Genomic DNA, 18,662 nt, shown 5'->3' with positions numbered 1-18,662 from the left:
TAGAATGAGAATGAACAAAACAATAAAATGAAAATAATAAGAATGAGAATACAATATAATAATAAATAAAAAAATAAAACAATATGTTTTCAATACATTAATTATATTTCTCAAAAAAAATTATATATATATATATATAACAAATCACAAAATATAATAAAAAATAAAACAATATATTTTCAATATATTAATTAGATTTATATATAATAAAAAATAAAACAATATATTTTCAATATATTAATTAGATTTATATATATTAATTAGATATATATATATATATATATATTGATGGGTTCTGACCATTTCTATTTAAGAAAAAATAGTCTGATTCTTCCCATCTTCTTGAAGGAACATCTAGTTTTGAACCTATGAGAAAATAGGATAGGAGATGTAAAATCTTTTCACATAACGAACATATTGCGCATATGTGTGTAACGAATCAACATTGTAGCGTGATAGAATAGTTCATAACAGTAGAATAAACATTAACAAATGAGAGAACAATAGATGGAGAGTAAAATTATATAATTTCCTTATGTTAATAAGATCCATAGTTATTGATATAGATTTGTATGCATTAATTATTAATCCGACAAACCAATATAAGTTTTATGAAAATACGTGTTGATAAAATATCATTGAAATACTACGCTTTATACCGATTGCAACGATAGTTATATATGAATATATTCCTGCATTAAGTAATGAAACCATATATAATTAAATACGTGTTGATAAAATATCATTGCAATAATACGCTTTATACCGATTGCAACGATAGTTATATATGAATATATTCATGCATTAAGTAATGAAACTATATATAATTAAAATGTTAGGGAAAAAAATGTAAATATTATTGTTAACTTTTGCGAAAATTAACAAGTGTGAAAATATTAAGAGGTAGATATTAGCAATAATTTTTATTTTAGGTTAGAGATTAAAAATGAAATGTTATTTATTGAATTTGTTTTTATGTGAATACAATATGTAAGAAAAGTGAGTTTTATTTACAAATTCAGTAGGGTTTACAAAGATTTGGTGCACAAAAAGCTGATTTTTTGTGGGATTACCAAAATTCAAAATATAAAAGATAAGGTAGCGAGAGAAGTATGTTGTAGGTTGTGAGACTATAACAAATCACAATAATATTTTAACTGTTCACACATCTCTTTTTTTATTTAAGCTTTTAATTCTATTTTATGTCATGTTTATTGGGGTTTTTATATGCTTAATGAAATTCTATTTACAGATTTTATCAAAGTATGTGAGCATTTTATATTTATAAGATTATATGTTGGATTTTTGGGCCTTTTTATTCTACTTATGTCATATTTATTTGAGTTGCGGGGATTTTATATGCTTAATGCAATTCTATTTAAGGATTTTATGAAAGTATGTGAGATTGTTGCATTGAAATAAGTTAATGATTCTTATGGAATTTTACTCACTTTTTAAATGGGTGCCTTAAAAATTGTAGTGTGTTGGTCTAATCTTTAGAATGAATGAAGTATAAAAGGGAATGTAGTGGTGGTTGAGAGAGATGGTGTAAAAAAAGCAAAAAGGAAGAGAGTGATGATAAGGACGATGATGTACCTAAGAGCGACGGTAAAGACAAGAAAGGTGAAAGTAGGAAACATGATGTCTCTATTTCTACATGTGCTATTAAGTATGTAGTATCAAGCTTTTACTAATTTCAATAAAATCCAATGAGTTGATACCGAAGAATTTTTTAACATAAATCTAGATTAGGTAATATATAACAATAATTTAGTGACAACATGAATGGTGATTTCCTTGCTCTCTTAATGTAACTTATTATCTAAAACTTGGAAGAGAAGTAATAGATTTAAAAAATGCCCATTTTTTCATAATTACTTAGTTACAACATTGTTTCTTTTTTTTTTTATTACAGTGGAATCGGTAACAGGGGCAGCCTCGCGACTCGCGTTACATGGGATCGATTCTGACCGCTACCTCTATAACCACTGGGAGCTGCGCCCGCCCCTCTATACAGCTCCAGGATAAGTCTAGGGGATTTGAACTCATGACCTTCAGTACGGAGCCTACCTTTCTAACGAACTTCACCGCATTGTGATTACCAACTCGCCTACCCCTGGGGGCTTAGTTACAACATTATTTCATTTAATAGTGGCAAAAAAATATTTTCATAACTCTAAATGCAAGTATTAATATGTCCACACTTTAAATGCAAGTATTAATATATCCACACCATTAAAATGGAATGAATAATCAAAATAATGTTATAAACAAATAAAATGTTTTTTAAACTTTTTATTCTCCATTATTTTTTTTAAAATACATCTTTTATTCTTGAGCTTTATCATTTAACTTATAATATTTTATGATTTTTCACAATCAATTTTATAAACTATATTCTTAATAATTAATTAAAATTTCCTTAAAAATTAATATTAAAATATATACAAATATTACAAATAAAAATTATAGCGTAACCTTTTATTTATTAAAAATATTTCGAGATGTATCAATAAAACAATACGCAACGCACAGGAATGACACCAGACATAATGATCAATTCAAGGCACATACCAATCACACAAAATATAATGATCATTTCAAAGCACAAACCGATGATGCCCTAACGATGCAAATGAACCTAATTAAACACATTGAAATGAATTAAATAAAATTTCAAACTACCACAGATATGACGCGACTGCGATATGTAACGTGCATAGTAATTAACAAATCTTAAAGATGCGATATATTAAGATATATAATATAGAGTTTGAGTGGGTTTTTTTAAGTTAGATGTTTAAAATTAAGTTAGATGTTTAAAATTTGATAGGTAGAGTATATATGTTTATATAAATTTAATAGTCAAAATAGTTGTGTAGAAGTTTTTTATTTTACTTATAAAAATAAAAAATAAAAAATTATACAATAATTTAATTTAGTATATACAATAATTTATATGATTTAGATTTTTAAATTAATAATAATAATAATATTATATATAATATAAATTATGAATTAATTTTAATATTTACAAATATTTTAAAAAATAAATAATTTATTTTTCTAAAAGTTATTGTGATTAGTTTAAATTTTGGTATGAACACTTCCAGCCAAATATGTGAATTTCAATATCAAACCGAGTATAAACGATTTAAAAAATGCGCAATGGTGAACCTATCAAAACCAAGGTGTATATATGGAAAGATTAAAACAAATAAATAGTTGTAGCTTGATCTTATATTTAAAAAAAATAATTAAGGTATAGTTAATGGTAAGCACATTTTCTACTTAAATTTGAAGTGACATAAATATAGTTATTTTTTATTAAATCAATTTAATTTTTGTTTATGTTTATATTTAAAAATAGTAATTTATTAAAAAATTTAAGAACCAGGTAATGATGGACAACCTTTAGTGTCGAGAGCGATCTTTGTGTTGGAGCAATCAGTGCGCAGCTAAATAAAAGACAAGCAACAACAGATAAAACACATCACAAAAGAGACACAGGAGTTTTACATGGTTCACCCAACCATTCTGGGCTATGTCCACCAAACATAGGCATCGGAAAAATTTTATTATCAAACAGGAGATTACAAGATAATCCAGTTCCTCACAAACTCTCACACACCCCAATCCGTATGGACACCTATTTTATAGCTAAGAGAATCTAACTGCCTCATAAATCCTCTTACAACAAATATAGGATGCATTAACTCTCTCCCAACAAAATAGAGCTAAAATAGCAACACAATCTGATTGTTGTCACCTACTGAGATTTTTTCCTATTTTATTAAAACCGAAAATCTCAACAATCTCCACCTTGACAACAATTAACCTGATGCCCTGTTTCTTTATTACTTATTTTTTCTGTAAGCCAAGAGAAGCCAAACACCAACGCAACTTCTCTAACAAAACTGGTTTCGTGAACATGTCTGCACAGTTTTCCTTTGTATGCACCTTTTCAAGAGAGACTCCCCTTTCAGCGATAACCTGTATTACAAAATGGTACTTAATTGGAATATTCTTTGATTTACTATGATAGGCCGGATTCTTAGCCAAATGTATTGCACTTTGACTATCACAAAGTAACTTGATGTTGTCCTGTAACCTACCAAACTCACCAAGCAAACCTTTCAGCCAAACCGCTTATTTGCAAGCATGTGAAGCAGCAATGTATTCTGCTTCAGTAGTGGATAAAGCAACAATGTTTTGTAGCTTTGACATCCAGCTAATAGCTACACCTGCAAGAGTAAAGACATACCCTGAAGTTGACCTTCTCTTATCCAAATCACCTGCAAAATCAGAATCAACATACCCGCAAACAAATTCAGTACTCTTATTGTAAGTGATACAATAACTACTTGTGCCTCTCAAATACCAAAGCACCCATTTCACTGTTGACCAGTGTTCATTACCCGGATTTGCCATATACCTGTTGACAACCCCAACTGCATGTGAAATATCTGGTCGCGTACAAACCATCGCATACATCAAACATCCTATTACATTGGCATATGGAATTCGAGACATATAATCCTTTTCTTCATCTGTATTAGGACATAAACTGGAAGAAAGCTTAAAATGGGAAGCTAAAGGGACTGACACAGGCTTCACATTGTTCATACCAAACCTTACAAGTATTTTCTCAATATACTTCTGTTGTGATAGCCATAGCTTACCATTGCTCCTGTCTCTGAAAATATCCATGCCAAAAATCTGTCTTGCTGCTCCTAGATCTTTCATATCAAATGTCCTTGCCATCTGAGTCTTTAACCTGTTGATTTCTTCAATGCTTTTGCTTGCTAAAAGCATATCATCAACATACAACACTAAGATAATGAACATGCCATTACTTAACTGCTTAAAGTAAACATAATGATCATATTCACTTCTTATATATTTTTGACTCAACATGAATGAATCAAATTTCTTGTACCACTGTCGAGGCGACTGCTTCAGACCATACAATGACTTCTTGAGCCTGCAGACAAATTTCTTATTGCGATGCTGAACAAACCCTTCTGGTTGTTCCATATAAATTTCCTCATCTAAATCTCCATGTAAAAATGCAGTCTTAACATCTAGTTGCTGTAATTCTAAATCAAGCAAAGCAACTAACGCTAACACAATTCTAATTGAAACTATTTTAAAAACTGGTGAAAATATCTCATGAAAGTCTATGCCTACTTTCTGAGAAAACCCTTTTGCAACCAGCCTCGCTTTGTACCTGTCCTCTGTATCATTCACACCCCATTTCACCTTGAAAACCCATTTACATCCCACAGTTTTCCTGCCTTTGGGAAGTTGAACCAGATCCCATGTGCCATTCTTACCTAAGGCCATCATTTCTTCCTTCATGGCTGCTTTCCATTTGTCTCTCTTAGAACCTTCTACAGCTTCCTGATAACACAAAGGTTCATCATCGTTAGCAGTCAAAGCAACTGAAGTAACATAATCATCATACCTTCTAGGAGGGCGTTTGATTCTTGTAGACCTCCTTAAGGATGTTTCTGGTGCTTCCGCAATTGGCTGACTACCATCTGTAGGAACTTCTTCATGATCACCATCTAAGACCTGTTCATGACCTCCATCTGAACCCTGTTCATAATCTGATTCTAAAACCTGTTCATGACTAGAATCTGAACTATGGTCGTCATGACTATCATTAGAAGTGCTGTCAAACTGAATGTGCTGAAAATCAGATACATCATCCTGTTTCAATTTATTATCTACATCTAACTGTACAAGAGAGGATTCATCAAACGTTACATCTCTGTTGATGATGATTTTGCGGGTAGTAGGATCCCACAATCTAAATCCCTTTGTTCCAACACCATACCCAACAAAGACATACCTTTTTGATTTTGGATCTAATTTAGTTCGTTGATGTTTAGGAACTAGAGCATATGCATCACAACCAAACACTCTGAGTTTAGAATAATCACAAGGGTGACCTTTCCATACCTCTTGAGGAATCTTGCAACCTATCGCTGTCGAAGGTGACCGATTTATCACATAACAAGCTGTAGCCACCACTTCTGTCCATAACTCCTTCTATAAACCAGCGTTACTCAGCATACTCCTTGCTCTCTCCAAAAGAGTCCTATTCATGTGTTTAGCAACTCCATTTTGCTGAGGAGTATAAACAGTAGTCTTATGTCTCTCGATCCCTGCATCCTTGCAATAGTTTTCAAACTCCTTGGAGGTAAACTCACCACCATTGTCAGTTCTTAAACATTTTATAGTTCTACCAGTGATGTTTTCTACCAATGCTCTAAACTGCTTGAAAACTGTAAAAACATTAGACTTCCTTTTCAACATGTAGACCCACACTTTCCTAGAAAATTCATCAATAAACGATACAAAATATGACGAGCCACCATACGAGGTTGTAGGTGTTGGACCCCAAACATCTGAATGGATATAATCAAGTATTCCTTTACTAGTATGTTTGCCTGTTTTAAACTTTTGTTTACTTTGTTTGCCAAACAGACAATGTTTACAGAAATCTAACTTTCCAGACCTTAGATTACGAAGTAACTTGCGATCAACCAAAATCTTTAACCCTCTTTTGCTCATATGGCCCAACCTTTGATGCCATAGGCGAATGGAACTACTGTCATGTTCAGACACCGTAGACACATGAACTGACCCAGTTCTTCCTTCTAACTGAAACAGATTTCCTACTTTCTTAGCTTTCATTATTAGTAAAATACCTTTGTAAATTTTCATCACTCCACCTTGAATGACAGTTTTATATCCATTTGTGTCAAGTGCCCCCAGCAAAATTAGATTTTTTGTTAAATCTGGTAAATGTCTTACATCAGTTAACATTTTTGTTGTTCCATCAAACATTTGCAGCTATATACTCCCTATTCCCACAATATTAGATGTGACATCATTACCCATATACACGACTCCATCATTCACTGATCTATATGTCTTAAACCAGTCTCTATGAATACACATGTGGTTTGATGCACCGGAATCTAACAACCAATGTTGATCATGATTTAACAAATTAACTGATAAGACTTCGTCGCTCATACCTGAACCAGATGCTAAACCTGTATCAGTTGTGTTCGCTTCCTTCTTCTCTGTTGATGAAGCTTCTTTAAAAGTTCGTTGTCTCTTCCAGCAATCCTTCTTCAAGTACCCTGATTTGCTGCAGAACCAACACTTTACTTTACTCTTCTTCCCTTTTGACTTTCAACGCGAATCACTGTGCTTACCAGAGCGTCTTTCTCTAGAACGACCTCTAGCCATCATTGCCTCTAATGTAGAGGTGTCAGCATTCGACCGCTTCCTGGTCTTATCGGACAACAAAGCTCCGAAGACATCATCAAATTCAATGGTTTCGGATGAACTAAGACTTATAGAAGTAACAAAATGATCCCACGACTCAGGCAACGAGCACAATAAAGTTATGGCTTTATCCTCGGATTCAAATTTTACTTCTATGCTTTCTAATTGCACCATTAGAGTATTAAAAACATTCAAATGATCAGTAATGGAAGTACCTTCCTTCATTCGCAAACTGTATAGTTGTCGCTTCAGGAGAATTCGATTTGTCAAGGATTTTGTCATATATAGCTTCTCCAACTTCGTCCACAAACCAGCAACAGTCTTTTCTGACATGATGTTAAATAAAACATCATCAGCCAAACACAGTCGAATACCGCTCAAGGCTCTTCCATCCAATTCATTCCATTCATCATCTGTCACGGGGTAAGGCAGTTTGGATCTACCCAACAACGCCTTCACCATGCCTTGTTGTACCAGCAGATCATGCATCTTTACCTTCCAGATCTCGAAATTGTTTTTGCCGTTAAACTTCTCAATTTCAAACCGGGCACTCTGAGTTTTCGCCATCTCGTTTAAAAAATCAAAGAATCTCCAATTCCAACTTTTAAAACAAGGTCAATATATGACAAATGCCTATGCCTTATTGTATATTGCTTTTACTCTAAAAAAAAAAAAAACAAACCCCTTTGTTGTTTGAATTTCAACTTACAATTTAGAAGACATTACAGTTTTTTTAACCAAAAAACAACCAGTGCTTCACGCTGCCCACGCAGAAGAAAAAACCCGCGCCGGAAGCAAAAAACACGCACCAGAAAGGGACTTGGCGCTTGCTCAAGAACAGAAGATCCGCGCCAATTGAAAAACGCTGTAAGTGTTTATAACTGGCGCATGTATACCTCTAAATCCCGCGCCGATCTGAAAATTGGCGCACTGGCGCTCTTAATCAACTCGGTTCTTCGCCATGCTGGTTATTGGCACGTCTGTTTGACCCTATCCCGCGCCAATCGCAAATTAAAAATTCAAAACATAAATACGCTACTCATATGCGTGTTCTAGCAATTAATACGCACCGGCACCCTCAAGCCATACGCAGGTAGTTTAAAAAAAAAAAACAAAATGTTTTAGCATGCGCAGGTCCACGTAAACACTAACCGATTTTTCTTTTATAGATAAGAACCAAACACTCCGCGCCCATCAATATTTGTTTAATATTGTACACAGTTGGTTAGTTACCTGCATATCCACGCAGGTCCACGCCGTTTTCAATGCTCAGCCACGCCGATATCCCACGCCATCACGTGGAGTTTCACGAGTTCTTTCACCACAGCGTGCACACAATTCCTTTATTACGATGACTTTAACTATCATGTGCCTTTCTAAGAATTACCGCAATCGATGGTATGTTTACTACCATATTATTAAAGCTACAGTAAATTCCTTTATTACTCAGCACAAATGCCTTTGAGAACTGATGGCGCAAATTCCTTAATTACACAGCAACGGAGCACAGTTGTATTATGTGTTTTTGGTTGGGAGCGCCGTTCAGCCAGCACCACCGTGCAACAGCGCAATTTCCCACGCAGCAGGGCAATAGCCAGTTCAATCCACAGTAGACTTGGACCCGCCCCTCCTCCGCTGCGCGCTCCTCCAACTTGCTCCGATACCACTTGTTGGAGCAATCAGTGTGCAGCTAAATAAAAGACAAGAAACAACAGATAAAACACATCACAAAAGAGACACACGAGTTTTACATGGTTCACCCAACCATTCTGGGCTACGTCCACCAAACATAGGCATCGAAATTTTTTTATTATCAAACAGGAGATTACAAGATTATCCAGTTCCTCACAAACTCTCACACACCCCAATCCATATGGACACCTGTTTTATAGCTAAGAGAATCTAACTGCCTCATAAATACTCTTACAACAAATATAGGATGCATTAACTCTCTCCCAACAAAATAGAGCTAATATAACAACATAGTCTGATTATTGTCACCTACTGAGATTTTTGCCTATTTTATTAAAACCGAAAATCTCAACACTTTGATCCAAAGTAGATTGTTACGAGCAATTAGTTGAATACTTCCTGCAAGATTTCGAATTGAGTGAATATCCTGCACCAATGAATGTAGGAGCTACGATTATATGCGAAGAGATCGGTGAAGACATGGTATGCTCTGGAGTCAATAACCATGAACCGAAACGTTGCCACAGTTGTTGTCACAGATAAGAAGGTGAAAAATCATACATTCGCCCAATGCCATGTCTTCCCTAATGAACTCAAATAATTTCCCTTCACTTTAATATACATATCATTTGCCAACGCAAATGTTAATGGTATTACGCTCAGTGCACCAGTAATATTCATAAAATCACCCACAAATAGAAGCAGAGCCCCAACAAGTGTAGTAACTGTCAGATATGTCCCTCGAGCCAACAGCCTCATTGTCCAATCGCGCACAGAATACACACTTTCGTTTCTCCTTCAGAACTTTGAATCTAGAAACTCGTAGATGGGGCTTCCAGATATCTACATTAACCATTCCATGAGGGCATACCAATCATGTTAATTAAATACATTTGAAATTGAAAAAATATTGTATACACAGTCAAAGTTAAAGGGTGAAGAAACCTTGTTTCTTGAGTACGTCCATGTAGTGATATCACAGTTTGGAAAAAGGCAGCAGCATTTGCTAGAATTTTGATCCACTTGGGCCCATGTACATTATTGAGAAGATATGACGAAGTTGAGGAGCTATAAGCCCAGTGTCCTATAAAGGTCACAGCATAGAATGGCATAATACCGGTTGTGAATTGTAGTAACAGGGCTTTCTGCATGTTCTTTACGGAAGGATTCTCTATTGTAGCCTGCAAAAAAAATCAGAGAAAAGTTTATGGAGTGTTAATTAATTTTGTCATGAAAAAAACCTAATTAATATTTATACCTAATTACTTTATTTTAAAAACTTACTGCATTCTAAGAGTTAAATCTGCTTACAACAATAATGGGAGCTAATTTTGATTTATAAAATAAGTATTACATCATGGGAAAAAGATGTGATGATATTAATTCAAAGGGCGAAAAAAATAGGTTTTTAACCACAAAATCAAATGCAAAAAATTTAACGGAACTTTTGCTATACGTGTATTTTTGGAAGCATGCCTGAACTAAATGCAAAAATGAGATTTGCTGCAGCACCAATTGTTCCCAACATTCTGCTTTTACTTGAACGTGAGCTTGAAATCTCATAATCTCTAACTGGGCTATTGAGACCTACATATCTAAAGTAAGCAGAAAATTAAAATTTTGCTTACAAGTAAGATGTATCCTGGTTAAAAGAAAAGAGAGATACCATCCCGTATAAACAATCCAATAACAGCAATGATATAGATGCAACTTAAGAATGTTGAAACACCGAGCCACAACCTCAGAGCTGATAAGTGGGGAATGGCAAATGCAAAAATGCTACAAATGATTCCTGTAATTGCGTTGTAGTATGGTAGCTTTAGCGTGGCAGCTTCATTGTTGTGTAGTATATATTGCCAAGACAACAATCAATTAGGAGGTGAAAAATAGGTAATTAATAAGGAATTGTTACATGTCAAAGTGAGGGAGCATGGCTTGGGGATCTGGAGGTAGTTAAGTATAAGAGTAGCGTCCTACCTTTAGTGCTTTTCCAGCCAGAATGATAAATCCAGTGGTAATCATGAATAGATTGATATATTGTAACATCCATGTCAGGTAATACATTTTCCTACCTGAGAAAAAGCACAATCACAATCAAAGTATGAAGATATTGATTATGTGCAAGTATGAAGATGTTGATTTGGTAAAAGTAACAAGAAAGTATTATATTGACCAGCTAGGTTATGTCGGATGCCTCCAGTCTCATGGAGACACGCTAGGAGGGTGTTTGCATAGAGTGATATGAAGGCTGTTGCTATCAATCCCAAGGTGCCCCCTACCCATCCCAAGGGAACCATCACGATCCCTGAATACCCCAATGCATACGCACTGTTTAGTGATGTTATCAGAACAAGGCCGACTTTGTTGAGGATAATGCTTAAAATAAAGCTATGTAATTTCTTACAAATTAGCCAACAAATTTTGTGTTCTGAGTTATCAGAATTAGGGCAGCAAATTTATAGATGTAGTCAGTGATCATTCAACAAATTATCAGGGACATTAGGTTAGTCACATAATGGATAATGAAATTAGAAATATGTGGGGTATATAATAATGTATTCATTGCTCCCATCTTGATATGAGATTCCAATGAGAGTTCAGCTCATGGATTAAGACTCATACTTCTCTTATTTTTGTTCATTAGTTTTGTTTATGTTTTCATATGTATGCTCTTGATAGATTTAACATGGTATCAGATCTATTGGTTAAGAGAGTTGATTTATATGTAAAGTGTGTGTGTTGTGTGCTTGAAAAATTTGATGGGGTTGTTGTTGCTATTGAGGAGTCCAAGGATCTAACTCAGTTGTCTGTGAATGAGCTAATGGGGTCTCTCCAATATCATGAGAAAAGAATCAATAGATCTTTTGAAAAATCTATTGAGCAAGCTTTTCAAACAAGAGGAAATATTTTCAATGACAAAAGTGGTTCCTCTCATGAGGAAAGCCGGAACACTTTTGGAAGAGGAAGAGGAAGAAGACAAACATACAGAGGAGGTAGAGGTCGAGGAAGATTTTTTTTGCATACAACAAAGGAAGATGTAATGATGATAGTGATGGAGGTAAAAGATTTAATAAATCCCAAGTTCATTGTTTTTATTATAAAATATTTGGCCATTATGAAAGAAATTGTTGGAAAAAACAAACACAATAAGCTAATTTTTCTGAAGAAAAAGAAGAGTTTGGCACTTTATTATTGGCTTCTAATTCAACTAATAATGTTTCCAAAGAGGTGCGGCTTATGGATAGTGGGTGCAACAATCACATGACAGGAAACAAATATGGCTTTGTAGAGATAGATGAATCTACAAAATATGATGTATTATTGGGAGATGACAAGCTAGTTGAACCTAAAGGTATTGGAACAATTGTTGTGAAGACAAAACAAGGACAACCAAAGCACAGTAATGATGTTTTATATGTTCCTGGTCTAGCACATAATTTGTTGAGTGTGGGGAAGCTCCTTGAAAAGGGATATTTAATTGTTTTCAAGGACAAGAAATGCATAATCTATGATAAAAATGATCACAGTAAAATTATTGCTAAGACTAATATGCTGCAAAATAGAATTTTTGCTTTCAATCTCCCTTGTGAAGCAAGTACAACATTAAATGTTGCTTATGATGATAGTTCCTATCTATGGCACATAAAGTATGGACATTTGAATCTAAAAGGATTGAAATTGTTATATAACAAACAAATGGTCAAAGGGTTACCACTTATTGGTTCTATTGATAAAGTCTGTGAAGGGTGTATTCTTGGTAAGCAACATAGAGATTCATTTCCAGTAGGAAAATCATGGAGAGCAAGTAAACCATTAGAACTAGTGCATGCATATATATGTGGTCCTATGAAAACTTTGTCTCTCAACAAAAATAAGTATTTCATTATTTTTTTGGATGATTTTAGTAGAAGAACATGGATATATTTCATTAAAGAAAAATTTGATGCATTTTTCATATTTCAAAAATTTAAAGTTCTTGTGAAAAAGAAAAGTGGTTATTATCTAAAAACATTACGCACAGATAGAGGGGGAGAATTCACTTCTAATAAGTTTGATTCTTATTGTAACATTAATGGAATTCAAAGGCAATTGACGGCTAGTTATACTCCCCAACAGAATGGCATTGTTGAACGTAAGCATAGAACAATTGTTGAGATGGATAGGAGCATGATGAAAGGTAAAAACCTTCCAAACATTTTTTTGGTTGAAGATATAGCTACATCTGTTTGTTTGCTTAATAGATGCCCAACAAGAAGTGTGCAAAGTACTACCCCTTATGAAGCATAGTGTGGAAGAAAACCCAATATTTCTCATTTAAGAGTCTTTGGTTGCATTGCCTATGCTCATGTTCCTGCTGAAAAGAGAAGAAAGCTTGATGATAAAAGTGTGAAATTCATATTTATTGGATATTGTGAGGAAACCAAAGGTTATAGATTGTACAATCCAGAAACTAAAAAATTAATGATTAGTCGTGATGTGTTATTTGATGAGAAATAAGAATGGCAATGGAATCGTGATGTGCAACAACGCACTCCAAGTATTGTTGTACAATAAGATGAATCTTTTGTTTCTGAAAATCCATCCAGTAATCAAAATACTTTAGAGGCCACATCCACTCCATCATCTTCTACTACTTCAAGTCCTGTTTCAAGTCCAAGTCCTCCTCCAAAAAGGACAAAATCTTTAAATGAAATTTATGGTTATACTAATTTTGCTTTGATGTCTCAGATTGAAGTAGAACCAAGATGTTTTGAAGATGCAGTAAAAGAGTTAGTTTGGTGCAAAGCAATGGATGAAGAGATGGCAGCAATTAAAAAGAATGCAACATGGGAGCTTGTGGATCCTCCTACTGAAAAAGAAGTCATTGGGGTGAAATGGTTGTATAAAACCAAGTATGCAACTGATGGATCAATACAAAGGAACAAAGCAAGGTTGGTACAAAATGGATATGCTCAACAACCAGGTATTGACTACAATGAAATATATGCTCATGTTGCAAGATTTGATACAATCAGAACTATTTTGGCATTGTCAGCACAATATAAATGGTTAGTTTATCAATTTGATGTTAAATCAACCTTTCTAAATGGTGAGTTGAAAAAAGATGTATATGTTCACCAGCCCCAAGGATATGAAGAAGCAAAAAATGAACACAAATTCTACAAACTGAAAAAGGCTCTTTATGGGCTTAAACAAGCTCCAAGAGCATGGTACAACAGAATTGACACTTATTTTTTGAAAAACTGGTTTAATAGAAGTGAAAATAAACACACATTATATATCAAGTCAAATGGTAATGATATAATATTGTGTTCTTATATGTAGATGACTTGATATACACATCTTCAAGTAATTTGTTAGTGAATGAGTTCAGGGAGGCTATGATGACTGAATTTGAAATGACTGATTTGGGTTTGCTCCATTATTTTCTTAGCATAGAAGTCACACAAATGAATGATGGAATTTTTATTTCACAAGAAAAATATGTTTCAAATATTGTTAAAAATGGAAAATGGGAAATTGTAAACCCATGAGCACACCCATGAATACAAATGAAAAATTTCTGTAGAAGATGGAGCTGAAAAGGTATATGCTAAATCCTATAGGAGTCTGGTAGGAAGTCTTTTGTATCTTACTACCACTACGCCTGATATTATGCATGTGGTAGGCTTGATTTCTAGATTCATGCAAACTCCAAGTAAGATTCATTTTGGAGCAACAAAAAGAATTTTGAGGTTGTCTGTGGAACAATAAATTATGGAATTTGGTATACTTCATCAAATAATTTTTGGTTGGTTGGTTAGACAAAAAGTGAATGATCTGGAACTTTTGATGATAAAAAAAGCACTTCAGGTTATGTATTCAGCCTTGGATCAGGTGTAGTATTATGGTGTTCAAAGAAGCAACCAACTATTTAATTGTCTTCTACAGAGGCAGAGTATATTGCAGCAGCAATAGCAACATGTGAAGCAATTTGATTGAAGAAAGTATTGTTAGATCTAAAACAAGAGCCAAAATATGCCACAACTATTTACTGTGATAACTTGTCTACCATTGCCATAAATAAATATCCAATGTTTCATAATCGCACCAAACATATTGATATCAAATATCATTTCATAAGAGACTATGTGGCAAAATGAGAAATTTAAATACAGTTTTGTACAACAAATGAACAACTTGCAGATATATTTACCAAACCACTACCTAAAGGGAATCACCTCATTAAGCATTAAGGGGGAGTGTTGAGGATAATGCTTAAAATAAATCTATGTAATTGCTGACAAATTAGCCCACAAATTTTGTGTTCTGAGTTAATAGAATTAGGACAACAAATTTATAGATGTAGTCAGTGAGCATTCAGAAAATTATTAGGGACAGTAGATTAGTCAGATAATGGATAATGAAATTCGAAATATGTGGGCTATATAATAATGTATTCATTGCTCCTATGTTGATATGAGATTCCATTGAGAATTTAGCTCATGGATTGACAATCAAACTTCTCTTATTTTTGTTCATTAATTTTGTTTATGTTTTCATATGCATGCTCTTAATAGATTTAACACACTTGGTACCATGGATCTGCAATAATCTCAATATTATTATTTATCGAAGTAATTGATATACACATATAGAGCATACACTACAAAAATATTGAACAATATGACTTACCGTGACTTGAGACTTGAGGTGTTTGAATGTTGTAGGCTTCATGGTCTGTGTTAGGCTCAGTTTGAGAATAAATATAAAGACTCTCCTCTTTCATTTCCATGATGTCCCTCTGCAAAATTTTGTCATCCAAAAGAATAGCTACAACAATCGTTTGTTTGTTTGTCAAACAACTGGAAATGAAGATTGGCAGAATATCTGAATTAGAATGCCAATTCAAGTCGAGGGGGTTCTAGAGGCGTGGTCGCTGGCCATTGTATTAATAATATGTGTACGTGCACATTCACATCCATTTTATACACATGACTATGCCTACTACGTTGCGTTGTTTACTTTTAATATGAAATGCATAATGTCCACCACTATAAACACACATTTATACTGTGGAGTACAGACTAAAGTTCTTCGCAATCACTTTCTCACCATCAATAAGTTAGGGTCGATCTGGTATTTGTCATATGCATGGGAGATCAACTTTAAAATATCGTTATTATTATCTGCTCTACTTAAACCATGTTGTTGCTCTCAAGTTTAAAGCAGGGTGTTCTTTCATCAACTTTTTTATTATTACCTAACAATCAAAGCTTAAATTTCAATCATTTATTTTACCTAACAATCTAAGTCCAAAAGGAATTTCATGTTTTTTGAAGTAAACCTAGTCGGTCCACTGGCAACGTGACGCATTGCATTTCATTCATCTTTTGCATCAGATAGTAGACGGCTAGAATTGTTTTGGACATAGACAAAAGGCTTTACTTTATGTATGGCCGATACTTTATTTATACCAGATAAACTTGATGCATTGGTGTTGTCAATCCATCCATAGAATATATTTTCAATATTATACTGAATTAGAAAATAAGAATTTCAATCTTATACTAAAATCTAAAAAGTCTTAAAATATGTACATATAACTCCATTACAATATTGAAACAGTTTGAGTTGAAAGTGATTTCTTTAGATAGATCTCCTCACATAGGAGCAGATAGGATTTTTCTATCTAGATAAATAGACATAATGGCAATAAAAAATTTACAAATTTATTTATATGTAAAATTAAGTGCAAAACATAGTTACCGATCAAACTAGAAAATGACCTAGTACCTATCTTTTTGAGGTAGCAAAAAATCACTTGATTTTGAAAAGTGGTGATTCAAAATAAACATTTTTGAATAATTTTGGCACTTTAAATTTTCCTATGTATGAACATTTTTTTAAAATGTTAGTGATTTTCTTTTAAATGTTAGTGATTTTCATGCTGATTTTTGAAAAGTGTTGATAGAGCATCAACATAAATTTTGTTAGACGGCTTATTTTTGACACTTCAATTTTTTGTATGTATCTCGTATGAACATTTTTTTGTATGTATGTAGGTTTTAACCCCGTACAGAAATTACCTGCATACGAATTCTAAAACACAGAAAATAAATAATGCGAGAGCAGAACACATAAAACACATATACACAGAGATTTTCCCCTAGATCCCAAAACCGGGACTACCAGCTTGATTTTTCATTATGTTCCTTTCAATGTTACAATACATATTTATACATGCCGGACCATACCATGGACCGAAAACCATCGCGTCCAATACCATGGACAGAAAACCATCGCGTCCAAAAAACATGTGCGAAAATCATGCACAAAACCATAGGTGGGTCCGCCCAACCTAACATAGGGTCCAAAACCAAAATTTTCCGGGGCCCTTCAAACCCCCTATTAACTACGTTGAAAGAATATAACACAACCCAACATTCTCCCACTTGTTTTTTCCTTTCCACAAGGGGCCACAAGAGAGATTCGTCATTTTTCCAGCCCTGAAATGCCCATTGTCTCTCTAGACCAAGAGAACTTCTCAGAGCTCACAGATTTTGTCAATGTATCTACAATATTCTTCAAAGTGTCCACCTTTACCAGCAACACCTTTTTTTCTTCTATCATATCCCTCACAAAGTGATACTGAACATCAATGTGCTTTGTCTTTAAATGATATGCAGGGTTCTTTGCCAAGAAAATTGCACTTTGGCTGTCACAGTCTATCATTATAGCTTCCCGTACTAACCCCATACTTGAACAAAATCTTTGCAACCAAACTGATTCCTTGCTTGCATGAGTGGCTGCCATGTATTTTGCCTCTGTAGTTGATAGTGCCACTACAGATTTTTTCTTGCCCATCCAACTGACTACACCTCCAAATAGGTTAAACCCATACCCACTTGTAGATCTTCTCTAATCCAAATCTCCAGCCCAGTCTGCATCAACAAAGCCATGAATATCCAACACTCTATCCAATCCTGGTCTTCCTTGGTAGCACAGACCATAATCACTAGTGCCACACAAATACTTGAAAACCGGCTTCACTGCTATCCAATGCTCCTTTCCTGGTTTTGACATAAACCTTCTCAATACTCCCACTGCATGTGCAATGTCTGGTCTAGTACATACCATTGCATACATCAAGCTACCGACTGCACTTGCATATGGAACACGAGACATGTCCTCTTCCTCTTCTTGTGTCTTGGGAAATTGTTTAGCAGATAACCTCACACCTACAGGAATAGGAACCTTCACCGGTTTACTATCCTACATATTAAACCTCTGCAGTATTGTCTCGACATACTTCCACTGGTTTAACCAAAGCTTCCTCTTTGCCCAATCTCTTTTAATTTCCATGCCCAAAATATAGTTTGCAGCACCAAGATATTTCATGTTGAATTTGGAGGACAATTGGGTCTTCAAATCCTGGATAATTTCTTTGTCATTTCCATCCAACAACATATCATCCACATATAAGACCATATAAATAACACGGTCACCAATTAATTTAAAATACACACATTGATTTTCTTTGCTTCTGGTGAAGCCAAGTCTCCATATAAATGTATCAAATTTCTGATACCACATCCTTGGTGATTGTTTTAATCCATACAAAGACTTCTTTAATCTGCATGCCAGTTCTTCCTTACCCTTCACTGCAAAGCCTTTAGGTT

The 18,662-nt window shown here is 34.2% G+C and overlaps 1 pseudogene; it reads right to left on the bottom strand.

Moving 5' to 3' along the window:
* Positions 1-8,797: 8,797 nt before the first annotated feature.
* LOC149151384 (proline transporter 1-like) lies at positions 8,798-11,345 on the bottom strand (annotated as a pseudogene).
* Positions 11,346-18,662: the final 7,317 nt, after the last annotated feature.

Source organism: Pinus tabuliformis, chromosome 9 (assembly GCF_031772625.1).
Source record: "Pinus tabuliformis cultivar Carrire ecotype Pingquan chromosome 9, CPIR1, whole genome shotgun sequence".
NCBI classification, from domain to species: domain Eukaryota; kingdom Viridiplantae; phylum Streptophyta; class Pinopsida; order Pinales; family Pinaceae; genus Pinus; species Pinus tabuliformis.
Note: the sequence above shows the minus strand (reverse complement) of the source record. Positions and strands in the feature narration are given on the sequence as shown.